This window comes from Eriocheir sinensis, chromosome 48 (genome assembly GCF_024679095.1).
Source record: "Eriocheir sinensis breed Jianghai 21 chromosome 48, ASM2467909v1, whole genome shotgun sequence".
In the NCBI taxonomy this organism is placed as follows: domain Eukaryota; kingdom Metazoa; phylum Arthropoda; class Malacostraca; order Decapoda; family Varunidae; genus Eriocheir; species Eriocheir sinensis.
In genome coordinates, this window is record NC_066556.1 from 119,935 (window position 1) to 138,710 (window position 18,776).

The 18,776-nt window shown below is 44.3% G+C and overlaps 1 long non-coding RNA gene across 1 annotated transcript in view; it reads right to left on the reverse strand.

The window, feature by feature from the left end:
* Positions 1 to 730: 730 nt before the first annotated feature.
* Positions 731 to 18,776, reverse strand: part of LOC126981421 (uncharacterized) — a 38,582-nt gene continuing 20,536 nt past the window's right edge. The window contains exon 3 of the long non-coding RNA XR_007733939.1: positions 731 to 3,778. This is a non-coding gene — a long non-coding RNA (uncharacterized LOC126981421). The remainder of the gene's footprint in view (positions 3,779 to 18,776) is intronic.

The window sequence follows — 18,776 nt, forward strand, 5'->3', positions numbered from 1 at the left end:
TGTATAGTTTCGTAAAATTTGTGAACTTAGATATAAACACCAGACACTATACAAGGAAATTTCGAAGGCTCTGGTATTGGTTTGGGAGCTTACTAACCCATCATGGGGAACTGTGAAACTGGCCCACAGTCTCAAGTTACCATCAACCCACAGCCACCCCCACCGATAATATTACCACTTCCACCACTCGATCATTGATAAAAAATAAAAAAAAATAAAAACCGTCTTCCTATTACCACAGCCACAATAACTCATCTTCACTTATATCACCGCTTCTAGAACTACCCTCAAAACTAGCCTTATTGGCATCATCATCACCCAAACCACCACCACCCCATTCACCATGCCTACCACCAACCATCACCACCGTCACCACCACCACATTCTCACAGAGACTAACCACTATTAGCAATGCTCTTCGGTTTATATTTGCCTGACTTCTTTTCCAGCCATAAACGAATCGTAACTTTTCATGGACAAACTTTTTACCTCACCACCGCCTTTACTGTGTCCTTGCCGACGGAACCACCCCCAGACTCTTTTTCCAGATAGATAGATAGATAGATAGATAGATAGATAGACAGAGAGAGAGAGAGAGAGAGAGAGAGAGAGAGAGAGAGAGAGAGAGAGAGAGAGAGAGAGAGAGAGAGAGAGAGAGAGAGAGAGAGAGAGAGAGAGAGAGAGAGAGAGAGAGAGAGAGAATCCTTATTTGCATTTCATTTCTATTGGAAGCAAAAAAAGTTACGGAGTTTTAAGTTTTGAAGTTTACCTGGTCAGTTTTTCCTTCCTTTAGTCGGACGATTTTCCATCCACAGTTGGGATATTGCTTGTTTCCATTCAGCTGGTTAAGCAGGCAAAGTTTGGACTTGACTTTCTTCTAGTTAAATTGGCTTCTTTCATGCCTTAATTTTATTCTCTCTTTAGTAAGCTGTGTTAACATAAAGAGAAGCGGTCAGTATCACAGGGTAGTCTCGTCTGACCGATGCTGGCTAATGAAAACTATTTGGTGTGGATTCTGCTCAGCCGCCGGAACTGCATCAGCCCAATGGAGGCGGTGCGGCAATGTGGGGCAATATTTAACGTGGTATTGACACTGGGGATTGTGGTGCTGTCCAAAGCGGCTGTGGGAACGATGATGTGGGAGGCGGTGGCGTTCGTGTCAGTTGTAGTAGTAGTAGTAGTAGTAGTAGTAGTAGAAATAGATGCCGGAGGACTAGTCAGAGGGTACAGTGATAATAAGCTTGATTAGTAATATTAATCATGGTCGATGGAGCAAAATATTTCTCGCCTAATGCGGATTACATTTTCTACTATCGATTTCTTTCCCTGCATCCTCGCGTCGCTCTGGGCGGGGATCCAGACAGGTGACTCAGACCCGGCCCCCCCTTCACCCCTTTCCCCTCTATCCATGGCTCCCCGACCCTCGCCTTCGCGCACCACTCAGGGGAAATACACCTCGCCGTTCACACTACTATCCGGAAGCAGCGTTCTCTGATACTCCTCTCATCTCTTCGATATCTTTTTCATTAAATGCTTTCATCTGATGCGGTCTCTTCATCTCTATCCATTCCCAGCGCCGCCCGACTCCTCTCCATTACTCAACCAGTCCATGTAATTACAACGAGCGACGCCTAACCCATTGCTGCTTATAGACCGTGTCATATAACCCGCGCACCTCGACCCCTCATGGGAAATGCAGAGGTGTATGTGCCTCCGCCGGGTTGTTTTTTTGGAGGATAAAATTAAAGGGAATGATGACGCGATACTTTGCACAAAGCGTTATTGTGAACCCGTTACCTCGGCGGAATAACGATTTGGGTGGTGTTGATTATGGGACGCGGGAGCTATTTACACCGGCGGCGGAACCTGAACGGCACACCGGTAGATGAAATGGCGAGATATGCGAGGCGCGATGCGATGTGTTTATCTGCCAAATATCTACTTTTTTCCATTGTGCTCGGCAGTTAAACGGTCGTATGGGCTTACATAAAACCTCAGATAATTACCGGGGGTGCTAACGACACTGAAATTAAATTGTCGACCAATGACGAGGGACAGCAGCCTTCATTCATTGTAGAGCACACAGCTGCCAACACTCTCACGCTGCTTATGCTAATGATAACACTGTGGACAATTGAAAACCGCAACAACTGTTATTTCAAATCTAACATTTATATCTACCACAAGCACTACGAATATGAATACGAGAAAAAAAATAAGAAAAAATATACTGACATCAACAATAAGAACAACAGCAGCATTAAAAGCACTGACAAAAACAACAACAACCGCACTCACCACCACAACAACGACAGATACAACAACAACAACAACAACAACGAGAGTTACACCCACAGTCAAAACGACAGAAGCAAAAATAACGGCCACACAACAAGAGCGAAAACACCCCCGGCAGTACCAATATATGCAGCCGGTCTGAGAGTTTTCACGGCGATCTATTAATATCCGCGACTTGCCCGTCTGGACCTGCGCGCTGCATGGCTGCTGTAATATTGATGCCTTTCAGCGGGGAACGACCTTTGTGTGTGTGTGTGTGTGTGTGTGTGTGTGTGTGTGTGTGTGCATGAACAGTCTCCAGTGGGAATATATATTGAATCGAGGCTGGATATTTTTTTGGTTGTTCGATTAGCCGTAATTTATTTATATGATCGTTCATTACAACCCACAGCGACAAAAAAAATATCACGTGTATAATCCCACGGGGTATTACTGTGCTCAGGCTGTCTAACCTAAACTATGGCTTACTGAACAATTTTCTAATTTTAATGTAATCCGTTGGGTTTCCGTGATACGTATTAATTTCCATTACTAATCCAGCAAAGCACTGATCCATGGGTATGTAATCAGATGTGGCCTCGCTTATCCAATGTAATTACAGAATAAGCCACAACGAACATAAAGACAAAATCGAAAAAATATCGCCTTGGGGAATCACCACCCTTCCTTGTCTTACCTGACTTATCTTCGCTAAATACTGGCTCGCATTCCTTAATCCAAGTCAGCGTGACCAAAACATCGAGTGACCATTACCTGCAGGAACAAAAACACAACATTCACACGTCCAAGCACACCTACTCGTACGTAAATCCCCGAGCCTGCAGTGCCCGCAGCAACAAAAACGCCTTTAAAACAACTGACCCCGTCCAACACACTCAAATCTACCTAAGGCAACGGCACGCAACCTTCCCACAGCACGCAACCTGCCCACAGCAACGCAACATTCCCACAGACTGATACACACACAACGATAGAACAATATTTAAACAGGCAAACATAAGCAATCATACTCGACTGTACATTACGTTATACAACGACTTAGCATTCATTCAGCAACCTAACCTGCCCTAACACACTTAAAATATCCCAACGCGACGGCAACACGCCCTGGCCTGCTGTACCCTTCTCTTAATTAATACCATGAAGCATTCATGACGTGAACACCTCGAACCGTATTGATCAGTGGTCTGCCGGCGTCCCTCTGCATGTTATCTGCCGCCTCTCGCAAACCTTCCAGTGAATGTTATATTATCCAGCACTCCGGCACGCCACCAGACAGACAGGCGCCAGCATTTTCGTGATGGAAGTTGATAAACAAAACGATGATACTAAAAAATCTGCTTCTTTTATGGGTAATGGGACGGCTGAGCTGCAGGACGGGCTGACTAAAGGTGAACTTACAGGTAAATACCTGACGGAGGGGCGAGGTGTGTCTGGAAGCGTTTTAGCGGAACATGCCGGTGCTAGACGGAGACCGTTCCTGAGGGTAGAAGGAAAGTAAAAAATATTATTAAATTAACCATATTCTATTCATTATAATATATATATATATATATATATATATATATATATATATATATATATATATATATATATATATATATATATATATATAGATAGATAGATAGATAGATATAGATATATATAGATATAGATAGATAGATAGATAGATAGATATAGACAGATAGATAGATAGATAGATATGACCCTACATAAGCCCACTCACAAAATGACCACATGGTCTTATATATTAATAGTCAGTGCAAGTATTGTTTTATTGTAATAAAAGGGTGGGCATGTTTGCATCCCTTGCCTCTGAAGGACAATAATGTTCTTTTGCTACATACAGACAACGGAGTGGTTGGCAGTGTTCGGCCCCGTGATGGGTTTGGATGCCTAACGCATATCCACTTAAAAATAACACTGTCGACGCGCTAGCCACGACGAATGGTGAATTTTGAGCGTTCAGACCATGGATCGCAACTCAAAAAATGCCCCATGCAAGCAACTCTCTCTCTCTCTCTCTCTCTCTCTCTCTCTCTCTCTCTCTCTCTCTCTCTCTCTCTCTCTCTCTCTCTCTCTCTCGTATATATGTACACACCGCGGCCATTGTCTCTGACCTTATATAACCTAAGCCTCACACTCTGCCTCCACGCTCCTCATCCGTCTCCTAATCCGCGTGTGACCTTCAACATCCCTCCCTTCGTCCCTTCTACCTCCATCTCTCCTCTACCCGTTCAAAATAGTATCAATCGGGGATACCTTTTCTCTTACAGCGTTACACAAACTGTATATACATTATTTTTTGGAAATTAATGGTAAAAAAAGGTTATATGCTGCTGTGGCAGAAGTAAGATGACATATAGTATGAATTCTGACCGAGGCCTCTGATTAATGGTGTAGAATCTGTATTTAAAGAAGAAAATAAGAGAACGGCGAGGTTGTTTCAGCCGCGGTGCCACCATGCCTGACGGGACGAAGGACAGGTGGTGGATGACGTGTGTCTCTGTCAACACCGTCACTCCTTCACAAAAGCGTTATGAAACATTCACTTGGCAAGGAGGAGAATGAGGATCGCGGTGGCAGCAACGACGACAACAGCGATATCTGCGGAAGCAATGCGGAGGAGGGGGTCAAGGCAGCGAGGGCGGTTATGTTGACAACTTAAGGAGCGGAGTGGGAGGGAAGAATCTTGCGATGTCATCGGCACATCTTTTTTGTGGTGGTTAAGAAAACAATTAAGATTTTTTTTATTCTTTCAAGATAGAGAAAGATTGTTTTGGGGAAAAAAACAATTGCTGTCGCTGCGTTTCCTTTAAAAACACATACATTTTTCACCTTCCCTTCTCTTTTACCCTTCTTTTTTTTTAACTGGGGGAGCTGTGAGGACCAGTGATAAGAGGCACGCGTGCTTATCCGGCAAAGTCCACCCCATTTAGCGGCATGCAAATTCAGATTCATGCTCGTTCCGGCAAACCTTTTTCCCGCCGGCGCCTCGTCCTTGGCGGCGTTGTTTGGAAGAAGACGCGGAAATCGTTATTAATCTTCTTCCGGGAAGTTTCAGTTTAAGAAGAGCAAGCAAATTGGACAAAAAACTGTAAATCCTTGAAATACTACACAATTTTTTATTTTTATATATACTTCGTGACTCATAAAAATGTGTGTGTGTGTGTGTGTGTGTGTGTGTGTGTGTGTGTGTGTGTGTGTGTGTGTGTGTATATATATATATGTATATAGATATATATATATATATATATATATATATATATATATATATATATATACACACACACACACACACACACACACACACACACATACACACACACTGATATATAATTTTAAATGACATCTCCCTCGACTGGTAAAGGAAATAAGAAGGTGAAGGAAGAGGAGGAGGAGGAGGAGGAAGTGCGAGAGCGGAAGAAGTGCAGGAGGAGGGGAGGAGGGCGAGGAGGGAGGACAGGATACCGGAGGAAGGATGCAGGCAGGAGTTGGGGGCGGGGGGGAGCAGCCAGACATAACCGTGTCTGGCAGCCGCACGCGCTCCCTTCCCCGCCCCGCCCCGCCCCCCAGCAGCCCCATCCTCGGCAAATGACTCCCCAGCCTCGCATCGCCCCCACCCGTGACCGTCGCACAGTCTCATGTTTACACGACTGGCGCAGCCTGCCGTGCATATACGTGTTTCTCGTGTACGTGTTGTGTGTGTGTGTGTGTGTGTGTGTGTGTGTGTGTGTGTGTGTTCGTGTGTGTTCGTGTGTGCATGTTACCTCGCCACAGCTGAAGTGTCCCAATGGGAGGGGCAGGCACAGGTCAATGGATTGTGATAAAGTATCTGCAGAAACCTCTACAACAACCTCATCATCTGACATTGCCAAACTCCTGCCCCACCCCTTCTCTCTCTCTCTCTCTCTCTCTCTCTCTCTCTCTCTCTCTCTCTCTCTCTCTCCTTCGCTTCACTTCTAACATTTCCTCGAATTCTAGCCCCGCCCCACCATTCTCCACCCTGCCACGTTCACCCTCCGCCCACGCCGCCTCCTCCTCTCCGGGGCCCCTCCCTCCACCCTCTCCGCGCCCCCCGCCACGCCTGCCTGCATGGGAATCGATGTAGCCGCGCGGGTTGCATGACACCGGCGCCGGTTTAGGTCTGGGAGTCGAGAAGGTCTGCTTGTCAGACTTCTGTTTGAGTTTTAGGAAGGCTCGCGGTGGGGCGGCGCAGGGGAGGGCTGAGGGAAGGAGGATAGAGTTGACAGGCCATGGGTTAGGGAGAGGGGAAGAAAAGAACTGACAGAATAGACGTTTAGGGTTAGGGAGAAGGGAGGAGACTTGGCAGCTGACGGACGAGGGTCAAGGCGAGAGGGAAGGACACGGTGAGGGAGGAAAGACATAAGAACACGATGATGATGGCTGGCAATAGTGTGTTTATGGTGCGCTTATTGGGGAAGGTCAGGAGAAGCCGAGGCAGCGGTCTCGGGGAGAATATACTGCAGATCATAGGATGATTAACGGATGAGACTCAAGGGTTGGTAGTGCCGGTCTCTGCAGACTTACGTGTGGCCCTGCAGTGTGTTGATTTTATCGCGGCCGGCACGCCATGCAAAGGGGGGAATAGGCGTATCAACCGTGGCACCCCAGCATAACCCCCTGCCCTTAGCCCTCCACGGACCTTTCCCTGTCACACCTGCTCGCGAGTGGGGCACAAAGGCTGGCGGGCACTCGTAACACAACCTCCCGACTGTTCAATGGATGGGTGGACTGGAGGACATTAAATTTGATCGCATAGCTTCTTGCCGGCCGATTCTTTGAACACGTATATTCATTAAATATCGCAGTACATTGAGACAAGTATGTACAAAAGCATAAGCAAGCATACTATCAAATATAATGCTGAGAGGATGGCGGCCAACACGGCACTGCATGAAGACGCCCAAGACTAACTAGCAAGTACAGACTCTGCGTGCACAAGATTTAAAGCAAAGTGCAACAGAGCTCCATTGTCCTTGAGAAAAGAAAGGAGATCCATGCAACTTTACGTTCAGTCATACCACCAGGCGGCGCGAGGGAGGGAGGGAAGCATTGGGGCGTAACACGAAGAGAAGGAAATGGTAATGTTCAAGAAAAGGAAAGAAAAAATGTGAGTTACACTGAAGGCCGAGACAATTAAGGATCAGGCAGGAGTTAGTGAGGGGGATTAGACACGAGCCTTGAAATAAATCACCAAGAAATATTAAAGACTATAAATGCAGGCGAGGAGATTAGTAGCCTTAGGGCTGGAAGCGAAATAATATAATGAGGAAAATAATTGCGTGGATTTCAGTACAGGCATTGAACTTAAAGAATGCTAATGTAGAGGTTATGTTGTAAAACCTTCGATAAGAGCAAGGTGGTCTCTCATTCAACTTCACACGCGTAGGCGCACACACAAACACGAACACACATTCACGCACATACAGACATAGACACATTCAAAACAAAACTTCTACTACTACTACTACTACTACTACTACTATAATTACTACTGTTACAGCTACAAATACAGGTATCACTACTACTACTACTACTACTACTACTACTACTACTATTGCTACTACTACTACTACTACTACTACTACTACTATTCCTACTACTTTTACCACAACCGTAAATCAAATAAATCTTAAAAGAAGGTCAAGGTAAAGTCGAGGTCGTTGGGATCAATGCCGCACAATGCCTCGGGGGGATTAGCATACCTGGTCATCTGTCCCTTCCTTGATGGCACAGGTGACGCAAAGGGGATCTGTTCCGTTATCATAAAAAAAATAAGAAAGGAAAATGTGTCCTGTGATGGTGACGTACGTAGGAGGCGTAACATTTATGAATAAACTCAATTCCAGCGGAAAAATGGAATGGCTCAAATACGACTGGCACAGAAATACGTAAAGAATATTATATGAAATAGAGCAAAAGGATAAGAAGGCAAAGTGATGGACGCAGGGAATTATGCAAAGAAAGTGGTTGAATAATTTATGAAATAGACAGCATTTCCAGGCAAAATGGAGGAGAGAAAAATGCATGGGAATGAGCGGGAAAAAGAGAGGACGACGATGGTGGAGAAATTGAGGACGAGGAAGGCAACCAGGAGGAAGACGATGAAGACAAGCAGAAGGCAGAAAATGGTGTGGTGGCGATGGTGGTTGAAAAGAACATGGAAACCTGAAAACCTGGAAATACAGGCGACAGGAATCCTTTTGGCTCAATACGAGGTTTCCGCTGTGGTGATTTAATCAGCATTACACGCACGTCATGCCTGCAGTGCAGATGAAAGCACTTCAATATTCAGTTTGCTCCTGAGTCAGCGATGTGAAGATGGCTTCGAGATTTAAAACAGCTGACGGTTTTCGCACTGACTACTTCTGCAGGAAGGTTCTTTCTCTGGCGGATGACTCGGTATGAGAAAAAACAACCACAACTTCTGCCAATGACCGTACTTCATTACCTCGCTGGATTAGGTAAACCGTTATTTCTGGTTCTTGAGTTGGTTTGTAGCTCAAACAACTTGGAGTGATCTTCCGATACCCTACGCCCCTGTCCACCCGGCAGTGAATGGGTCCCAGGTATTAATCGGGGGTTGTGTCCCGTCTCCTGGGGTCTGTTCCTTTCTTCTATAATTCCTCCCTCTTCTGTCTCTCTCCGGCATATGACCACAGATGTTGCGCCGACTAAACGAAACTTTCCAACTTTGTTTCTTGGAGTGATCGACGTTACTGAACTTCTTCAGTTATTTGAAGAGCTGAATCATGTCTCCTCGCAAGCGTCTCTTTTCCAGCGTAAAGAGATTGAGTCGCTTGAATCATTTCTCATACAGTTGAACCCTTAAAAGTGGAATCCTTTTGGTGGCGCGGCACTGAATCCTCTCCAGCAAGTCAATGCCCTTGCTGTAATTAGGGGAACAGAACTGTACTGAATTTTCGAGGTGAGGGCTTGCCATTGAGTTATAAACATAGAGAGAATGAAGAAGAGGGAAAGGAATGAAGATAAGGTGATGACAAACAACTGAAAATATTAACTGAGAAACTGACAAACATTACCAGAGTATCAGTAACAGCTACGCTGCTGGTGTACATATCGTCTCCATATCTGTTGTAGCACTGAAACAATTAAGAAGACGAAGAAAATAGAATGAAAAAAATACTGAATAGAAACCTAAAAACTAGAAAAAAATATTAGGGTGGGAATACGAACAGTAGAAAGAGAAAGAGGAAGAGTTAAAAGTGCAAGAAAATAAGAAACTGGATAGGCACTGAAGAGAAATTTTATCTACAGATCACACGCCTGGAAAATAGGAGAGAGAGAGAGGAGTGACGATTTGGGAAAACTTTGTCGTGGGAGCGAGGGGCGGCGAGAGGAAAGACATGTAAAACAGACGTGACACGGAATTTCCATTGGGACATAATGTAAGAAATGTTGTGATAGGGAAGTCTCCGTTAGCATCTCTGTCTGCCTGTTTGTCTTGCTTGTGATTGCCTTTGTTTGTCCCTCTAGTTTTTGCGTCTTTCTGTCGGTCTGTTTGTCTGCCTGTTTGATCGGTCTGCCTCTCTGAATGATTACAAGACCATCTGTCACCATGGCTATCTCTTTCTGTCTAAGTATCATCTCTCTCTCTCTCTCTCTCTCTCTCTCTCTCTCTCTCTCTCTCTCTCTCTCTCTCTCACACACACACACACACACACACACACACTCAAGCAAACACATCCAAGGCTAATCGTACAGGGAGCCGCAGTGTATGTTAACTTATGTCCAGCAATGTTTAGTCTGGGTCTTGCGTCAATAATATACAGTGACATTTGGGACCCATTACGAAACCATGATCCAAAATATACTTTAATGAAAAGCGTCCTATGGCTAAAGCATGCGAGACTGTTACAAGATATTTTAGACTTAGAGGGTAGGGAAAGAAGCAAATTTTGACCATCATACCGGGAATAGTATAATTTTTCACTTCCTCCGAGTTATGAGAATGGTCTACCAAACATGACGTGAAGCCCAACGGTTCCCCACGTCAGGAAGATTGTTTAAACAGTTGCAAGCGCAGTCAAGTCTTCCGACAGATGCAGTGAGTCACATAGTCAATAGGACTGTTAGAAGAAATATATATTTTTGTAAGAATGTCAATATTGAACCCTTTTGATGGAGTAATCCCCTTGAAAGTAGTCTCAAGAAACCGAACTCTAGCTATAAAGCGTGTATTTAAGTACTTACCCCCCCAAAAAAATGGATAAATAAATGATTCTCGCTTCACACCACACGGAGAATAGATCCTTATTATTGTGCAGAAACCTCACCAATCTGTACGCGATGGCTTGTATTACAGAGGCTCGCTATAAAAGAGAGAGAGAGAGAGAGAGAGAGAGAGAGAGAGAGAGAGAGAGAGAGAGAGAGAGAGAGAGAGAGAGAGAGAGAGAGAGAGAGAGAGAGAGAGAGAGAGAGAGAGAGAGAGAGAGAGAGAGAGAGAGAGAGAGAGAGAGAGAGAGAGAGAGAGAGAGAGATATTATGATTAAGCCGCGAACTTGATGCTTAGAAGATTGCAGTAAAGATCTGGACAATCAGAGAAAGTTGCTGAAATTTCCTTGGAAGTTATTCAGTGGGGAATTCGATGTCTTGGGGAGAAACTTTGTAAATATCATTGTAAACTTTTCCTGAAATTACGAGCCTAGTCTTAGCAGTGGCGGGAACGTATTTTTAAGTTAACCGAGATCTGGAACACTTTTAGGTAGTTGTTGTTGTTGTTGTTGTTGTTGTTGTGTTTCTTCTCCAGCGAATACTTCTTATCTTACATATCAATTTTTAGGCAGATATGTTTTCTCTAGCATTCCTTTCCTTTTCGGCTGTTTCTGTATAAATGTCTGCTTATTCCGCATAATTTCTCTCTCTCTCTCTCTCTCTCTCTCTCTCTCTCTCTCTCTCTAATGATGAAATAGAAAAAGTTGTATATAGCTAAAACATTCCAATCAGTTATATATTTCACGTAACACAGTATACCGTTTCTCTTTTATTTATTTATATACTGCAGTTCGTGAAACCCTTTGTCGTTGTAGTCTGCGAAGCCTTCACGCATCTGCAATGTAATACACTTGCTCCTTTTTACGTGAATTTGCATTTAAATATTCATCTAACAGCTGCTGCTTCCGTCCCCTCCATTATTTTTTCTCGAATAAGTATCAATGTTCTTTCTTAGCTTTTTATTATTTTTTATTATTTTTTCTTCGCTCGCTTTCCTTAGTTTATTTTTCGTATTTTCTTTCTCAGTCTCTTTCTCATTCTTTCCTACATTGTCTCATTTTTTCATCGCTTTCTTTCCTTGACTTTTATTTATTTTTCTACCACTATCTCTTTCCCCTTCTTTCCTGCACTGTCACATTTTTTAAAACTATTTTCCACCCTTCCTCCACCTCCTAATATTACCATTGTGTTTTCAGTCTCTAAGGTTGGCATTATAAGACACATTCGCTTCTCACATCATCTATTTATAAAGGTCAAAGAGGGGGTCAGTAGGGTTCTAACGAGTGTTTCTTCAGGTTCATGCTACAGAAGAAGGGTCGAACTACCACCAGGGTCATTAGACTACTCCTGGAAATGCCCACAACTTCTACGAAAGCCTTGTCAAATATGTGTTCTTGGACGGCTAAATGTCTTGTAATACGACCTTTAAGTCTCTCCGTCTCCTCCTCTCAGTCCTCTTCCTTCTTTCTGCAATACTACACACCAGAAACTAACCAACTTGCCGACCTTCCGCGAACAATGTCTCCTCCGCATAAACCTGAGATGTAATTTCTGGGGCTGCCACGCGGTTTTGTGGTCTGGCGGGAGGAAAGCCAATTCACGGGCGGGAGAAAAATGAAAGGGGAAGGGAGGAAGGAGGAAAGGGTAGGAAATGCGACACGCTAAGAGTAGATGGGGAAACGTGAGACGGCGTTGAATATGGAAATTGTCGGATGTAGGCTTGCCAACTTTTCTTCTTTGTATAACGTAATTTTTGTAAACGAAATTCTACAGGCAGGGTGCTGAAGGGGGCAGGAGGATTGAGTTATATATAAAAAAAGGGTTTCGAAATTTATGAAGTACACATGAAAGCCATTTTAAGATACAGATAACAATTATAAACACACACACACACACACACACACACACACACACACACACACACACACAAGGGAACGATTACTTATGCAAATACTCTGAAAAGTGGATTTTGGGGGGGAACAGGGCCCCTCCTTCTTCACGCCCGCCCGTCGGAAGTGCCTGTTTGTACGTCAACACTTGACGGCTTACTGATCGCTGGTCGCTGTTTTCTTTCCACTCACTCATCCTGTTTATCCTCCTCCAAATTACCATCATCATCATCATCATCATCATCATCATCATCATCATCATCATTGTTATACCCAAGGCTTTATTCTCTCTCTCCCTCTTTCTTTCTTTCTTTCTTTCTTTCTGTGTGTGTGTGTGTGTGTGTGTGTGTGTGTGTGTGTGTGTGTGTGTGTGTGTGTGTGTGTGTGTGTGTGTGTTTTAGCCCAATTTGCATGATTTATGTTCATCCAATATTCATAAAAAATGTTCAATGCTCACCATTCAGCTGTATGACCAGTTAGTTTGTTTGCCTACCTGTCGACTCGTATAAAAAATCTCTATTCCTATAAATATCAGGTCATTAAATAAGCGCTATGTCACTTTCAGCCAATTTAACTGTATGTCTCTTATCGCCCTATTGCCGCTCTTATCTATTCGTATATCTATTAAACATTTCTCAAGAGCACAAGGAGTAGAATATATCGGGCAGTTTGGGTTAGGCTTAGCTGCTCTCCGTGTTAGACCGCTATACAACACGGGAAACAGGACAGTTCTAGGGGATATATGTACCCCATTCGTCTGTTTTCTTCCTGTACAACAAAAGGGTGAATGTGACCTGAAACATTAGCTTGGTACCCGAACTGCTGTCTGGCGCAACGTAAACACTCCCGAGCCTTTTTCCTCCTCGGCTCATAACTCCTCGTGCTTTTTCCAAGATATTTTCCTCTCAATTCATGGTGATGATTTACATACTCGCTCCTGTCTCCTATTTTCAGAGCATTTTATATTTGTTATTGTGTTTCTACTTGCATCCGTTATCGTTTCCTTACTGCTTTGTTATGTTACTCATCCGTGCGGGGTCCTGTGCCACTGACCTTGTTTTGTAACCCTGCCTTATATTCTTGGTTCCCCTTTGGTTTTAACAGAGCTTATGTATTTATTACTTAAAACTTTCGGGTCTTTGTCATGAGAGGTCTGAAAAGAAGTAGAAATATACGATGCGACATTCGATAAGCTGGCAGCATACTCAAGGGCGATGCAGTGCCATGGAAAGGTAAACAGAGGCCATGAAAGAGGAAAATTACAGGTCCACATGAATCTCTCGTCGCCCCGTGAAAACGTCGCACCAAACTGTTAGCCGGCTCACTTCCCACAATTCCAGGCCGCTATTCCTTTCCTCCGCCTCTCCACGCAGGCCATTTAACTGCCCGTTTGGTAATACAGTCGGTGGTTTTTTTGCTGGGACTCGTTTGACGAATGTAATGTGGTGTGGGCCGCCGTGAAAGCGAAATGCAGTGCGATAGTTTGGGGGCAGGAGAAAATCAATGACGGCGGCGGCGGCTCGTGCGTCTGGCAGCAGTGAGGGCCGCCACGCCGCTGCGGCAAGAATACTTTTGAGTTTCCCAGAAAACTTTAATGAAGGAATATTTTTAGCAAGAAAACCATAGGAGAATATGAGGGAAGAAAGTTAAATCACCGTAGAATTAGCTCATCAAAAGAATGATTGGCCTGCTGGAAGTGAGGAATGAAAGCCATTATTTGCTTCTTAAACCGCAAGTCGGCTTGCGAACTGATAGATAATGTCATAGAAGAGAAAGTCAATCGCTTTAGGGACCAAAACTGATATGTGTTCCCTTTTATTTGTCGTTGTTGTTCTTCATCGAGGTTTCCTTGTCCCTGCTAATTCATACATAACGTTAGAGAGCACACAGCCGGAGGGAGAAACAAGATCGAGACAGCCTCAGCGATCACTCAAAGAAGGTTAAAAAAACAGTGTGAGCGTGTATAAAATATCCTTGTCCTCCCCTTTGGCACATTTTACCTCTCGTTCCCTGCACTTCTTTGTCCGCGTGTCTGTGTCTGTCTCGTCCCTTCCCCCTCTCCCTCGCTTTGTCTCTCCCTTCAGACCTTTTGTTTGCATGCCCCAGAGAAATAGGAATAATATTCACTTTTACAGAACTTCCTGCAATGCGGAAAATTAAAGTTTCTTGCTAAAACAAAATATTAAACTTGGTTAGCTGGAGAAAGTTGCACCTAAGGAAAACGTGCTACCTTATAACTAAAACGTGAACAAAATTTAAAAGTAAACATATGATGTAACAAAAAACTGCAACATTTTGACGACAATTATTGGAAATCTGTAAAAAGTAACTCGAGACTAAGCTCTTACGAATAGGCATACTCTCTCTCTCTCTCTCTCTCTCTCTCTCTCGCTGGATAATGGTGTCGTCTTACTCGACTGTTACAACCATTAGCAAAGTGAAGCTGAAATAGATGCTGGAGCCATGAGGGAGAAAGAAAGTGAAACAACGGGGAAGAAGGAGAGAGGGAAGGGCAGAGGCGGAACAGAAGGATAGGAGAGGAGGAAGGAAAAGGGAATGGAGAAAAGAAGAGAAAGCTTGGAGGAGAGGAAAGAAAGGGGGTCATGAGGGCGAGAGAGAAAGGGAAGCAGAATGAAGGAGGAAGAAGAGAAGAAAAAAAGTAAGGAGAGGTGGAAGGAAAAGGGAATGGAGAAAAGAAGATAAAACTTGGAAAAGGAGAGGGAAGAGGGAAGGAAGAAAAGGAGGGAGTTAATAATGGAGGGAGCGGTTGAGTGGAGGGAAAAAGATACACATTCAAGGGAAGAGAAGGAACGAGAAAAAATGTGGAGGAACAGATAACAAAAATGACAAAAAAATAATAATATTATCAATATAGCGCGTAACTAGAGATTCGAGAGATTCGAGAGAGAGAGAGAGAGAGAGAGAGAGAGAGAGAGAGAGAGAGAGAGAGAGAGAGAGAGAGAGAGAGAGAGAGAGAGAGAGAGAGAGAGAGAGAGAGAGAGAGAGAGAGAGAGAGAGAGAGAGAGAGAGAGAGAGAGAGAGAGAGAGAGAGGGGGGAGAAAAAGCGAGAGATGGGAGAGTTTTTGGAAATAGTGGAGTTGCAGAAAATGCTTAAAAAACGAAATAAAATAATAAGAAAAGGAAATTAAATTGCTCGAAGGACCACAACGAACACAATGGAAGAGGAGGAGGAAGAGGAGGAGGAGGAGGAGGAGGAAGAGGAGGAGGAGGAAGAGGAGGAGGAGGAAGAGGAAAAAGAGAGTGGGATGATATAGCGTTGAGAGGAAATGAATGAGGAGGGAGAGGAAATAAAAATGTTGCAGAAGCCATGAAAGGGGAAGAGGAGGAGGGGGAACTATGAGAGAAAAATGAAGTGAACAGAGGAAGTGAGAGAGAAAGAATAAACAGGGAAAATAATACACAGCGTTTAAACGTATCATCACCAGACTTGCTAAAAATAACCTTGTCTTAATTAATATTTCGGCAGGTCGCTATTTACCGGCTCATGAACCCGTGTGTGTGTGCGTGTGTGTGTGTGTGTGTGTGTGTGTGTGTGTGTGTGTGTGTGTGTTATTGTTGTTGTTATTGCAGCCTTAGAGTAATATTTTCGGCATTCTAAACATCCGCCGTCATCACGTTGTTATTTCCGGTCCTTTTGGCACGTGCAAAAGTCATGCGAGAGAGAGAGAGAGAGAGAGAGAGAGAGAGAGAGAGAGAGAGAGAGAGAGAGAGAGAGAGAGAGAGAGAGAGAGAGAGAGAGAGAGAGAGAGAGAGAGAGAGAGAGAGAGAGAGAGAGAGAGAGAGAGAGAGAGAGAGAGAGAATATAACAGGCCCTCATATAGTTAATAATGTGCTATACGTCAGAAAGCCAATTATATCCATGGTCACGGTTCCTCCATTAAGGTATCATCAAACTACACGGAACTCTGTAACATAAACCGAAGCTATTTTCTCGCCTTACGCACTCCTCCGACGTGTCCTTCCCCACCTGTCCTCCCTCTCGGCACAGGTACGATAATAGCTCATCCCGTCATACTTCCTGGCAAGAGGCGACGATGCTTCCCTTTTTTTGTCTTTTTCCGTGCTGTGCGTCGATAGGCTTCCGTTGCCACCGTGCTTCCCCATGACACAGAGCCGCAGCGTGAAGGCTCAGACTTGCTCAGGATGTCCCGGGGCCTGCACATAACGCTGTATTACCAAGCAGCCGCGTGTGTTGAAAGAGTAGCCAGTACCTTGTCTACCTGTAAACACTGAGCTAATCACTTCTGCCAATTTTTTATGATCCACTTGAGTCCTTTCCCTATAATGCATACTATATCAGAACTTCCACAAGACAACAACAACCTCGCTCTATCAACGTAGATACACCTTGTCTTTAGGAACCATTCAAAACCCTCGGTAGCTTTCTCTCCGATTTTTCTACAGGTATGTGGTCCCTGAGTCAAGACGCTCGGCTGTAGCTGCGAAACTAACCATACGGCGATCTGAGAAATGCAAAATTACGATGATAAACTCGAGCCAACCTTACTAGACCTAACCTTACATTACATAACCTGACTTGTTCAATGCAGGCTGCAACAGACCAGTATGGAGAGCAAAAATGCGTACCCCCTAACCCCAAGTACAAATTATCCCCTGTGACTGGGTGATGTGTTATGGTTGGCTAAGCGTGATTGGAGAACTGTCGAGGACGATGATTAGTTCCTCCAGATCGTTTGTCCCGTGAGAAAGATCAGTGATTGGCTGCACACAATCTGATACTATTCTTACGGCTCCTCGGGGAAGGTTTGGGGTGGGAAGTGACAGGTTAAACATAAGGAAAGGAAAGAAGGGAAAGGTATGGGAAGCGAAAGGGAAGGAAGAGAAGGGAAGAAGAGATATTAGAAAAGGATGGAATGGGATGAGATGGGAATGGAAAGGAAGGGACAAAAAATAGAAGAGAAAATTAGAAAAAAAAGGAAGGTTAAGGATAGGACGAGATGGGAAAGGAGGGAAAGGGTATTGAGGAGTAGGGAAGGTAGAAAGGAAGAGAGAGAGAGAGAGAGAGAGAGAGAGAGAGAGAGAGAGAGAGAGAGAGAGAGAGAGAGAGAGAGAGAGAGAGAGAGAGAGAGAGAGAGAGAAGATAGATAACGATTCGTGTCCCAGAGATAGGTTCGTTATACTGTGATTCTCTCTCTCTCTCTCTCTCTCTCTCTCTCTCTCTCTCTCTCTCTCTCTCTCTCTCTCTCTTAAATCGATAGGGTGACCGTCAACTCCCAAATGACTCACTTATGGTCTGAGCTAAATTGAAGGAAGGGGAGGAAGCGAAGAAGGGAGATAGAGAAAGAGAGGAAAGGGGGAGGAGGAGGAGGAGGAGGAGGAGGAGGAGGAGGAGGAAAGGATGGAGGGAAGAAGGGAAGGAGAGGGAAAGGGGAGAGAAAGTACAGGTGGAAGCAGGGATGAGGAAAATCGGATTAGGGTAGGGTGAAGGGAAGTACAGGCGAGGTAGAGAGATAGAGAATTGGAGAGAAAACGAAGTGGAGGGAAAAGAGGAAAGATAAGGGAGAGAAGGTTCATGCTGGAGGTAAAGGCAAAACACATGACTTTTTCTGACACACTTCATAACTCCGTGTGTGTGTGTGTGTGTGTGTGTGTGTGTGTGTGTGTGTGTGTGTGTGTGAGAGAGAGAGAGAGAGAGAGAGAGAGAGAGAGAGAGAGAGAGAGAGAGAGAGAGAGAGAGAGAGAGAGAGAGAGAGAGAGAGAGAGAGAGACAAAAAACCTACGACAATGAACACACACTTCAACAGACCGACAAGGGTTGCAAATGCTTATAAAAAAAAACCACCTTGAAATAAAACATAAAAACCTGAAAATGGAAATGTGACGATACATCTATCAGTCAAGGCGGCGCATGTAAAAGGTTCTCAAAAATCAATGAAAAAAGATGCCGTTTTGCAATACATTTCTTTCACTTCCCCGCCTTCACGTCTTCGAAACTTTACTTCCTGCTTCGGCTTCGGTGTTTCCCCGTTTCTTGCTTCTCCTTCTCCCTCCCTGTCTACTTTTCTTTATTGCTCTGTAAAAGGAAAGAACGATAAAAGGGGACCGGTTTTAGCGGGTGGAAGGGAAGGAGAGAGGAAGAAGGACGGAGAGGAGAGGAAGAAATGGGAGAGAGAGAGAGAGAGAGAGAGAGAGAGAGAGAGAGAGAGAGAGAGAGAGAGAGAGAGAGAGAGAGAGAGAGAGAGAGAGAGAGAGAGAGAGAGAGAGAGAGAGAGAGAGAGAGAGAGAGAGTGCAAGAAGGAAAATGAAAGAAAAGCTGCGATAGAATGAGAAAGCTCGTGTCCTTTATGT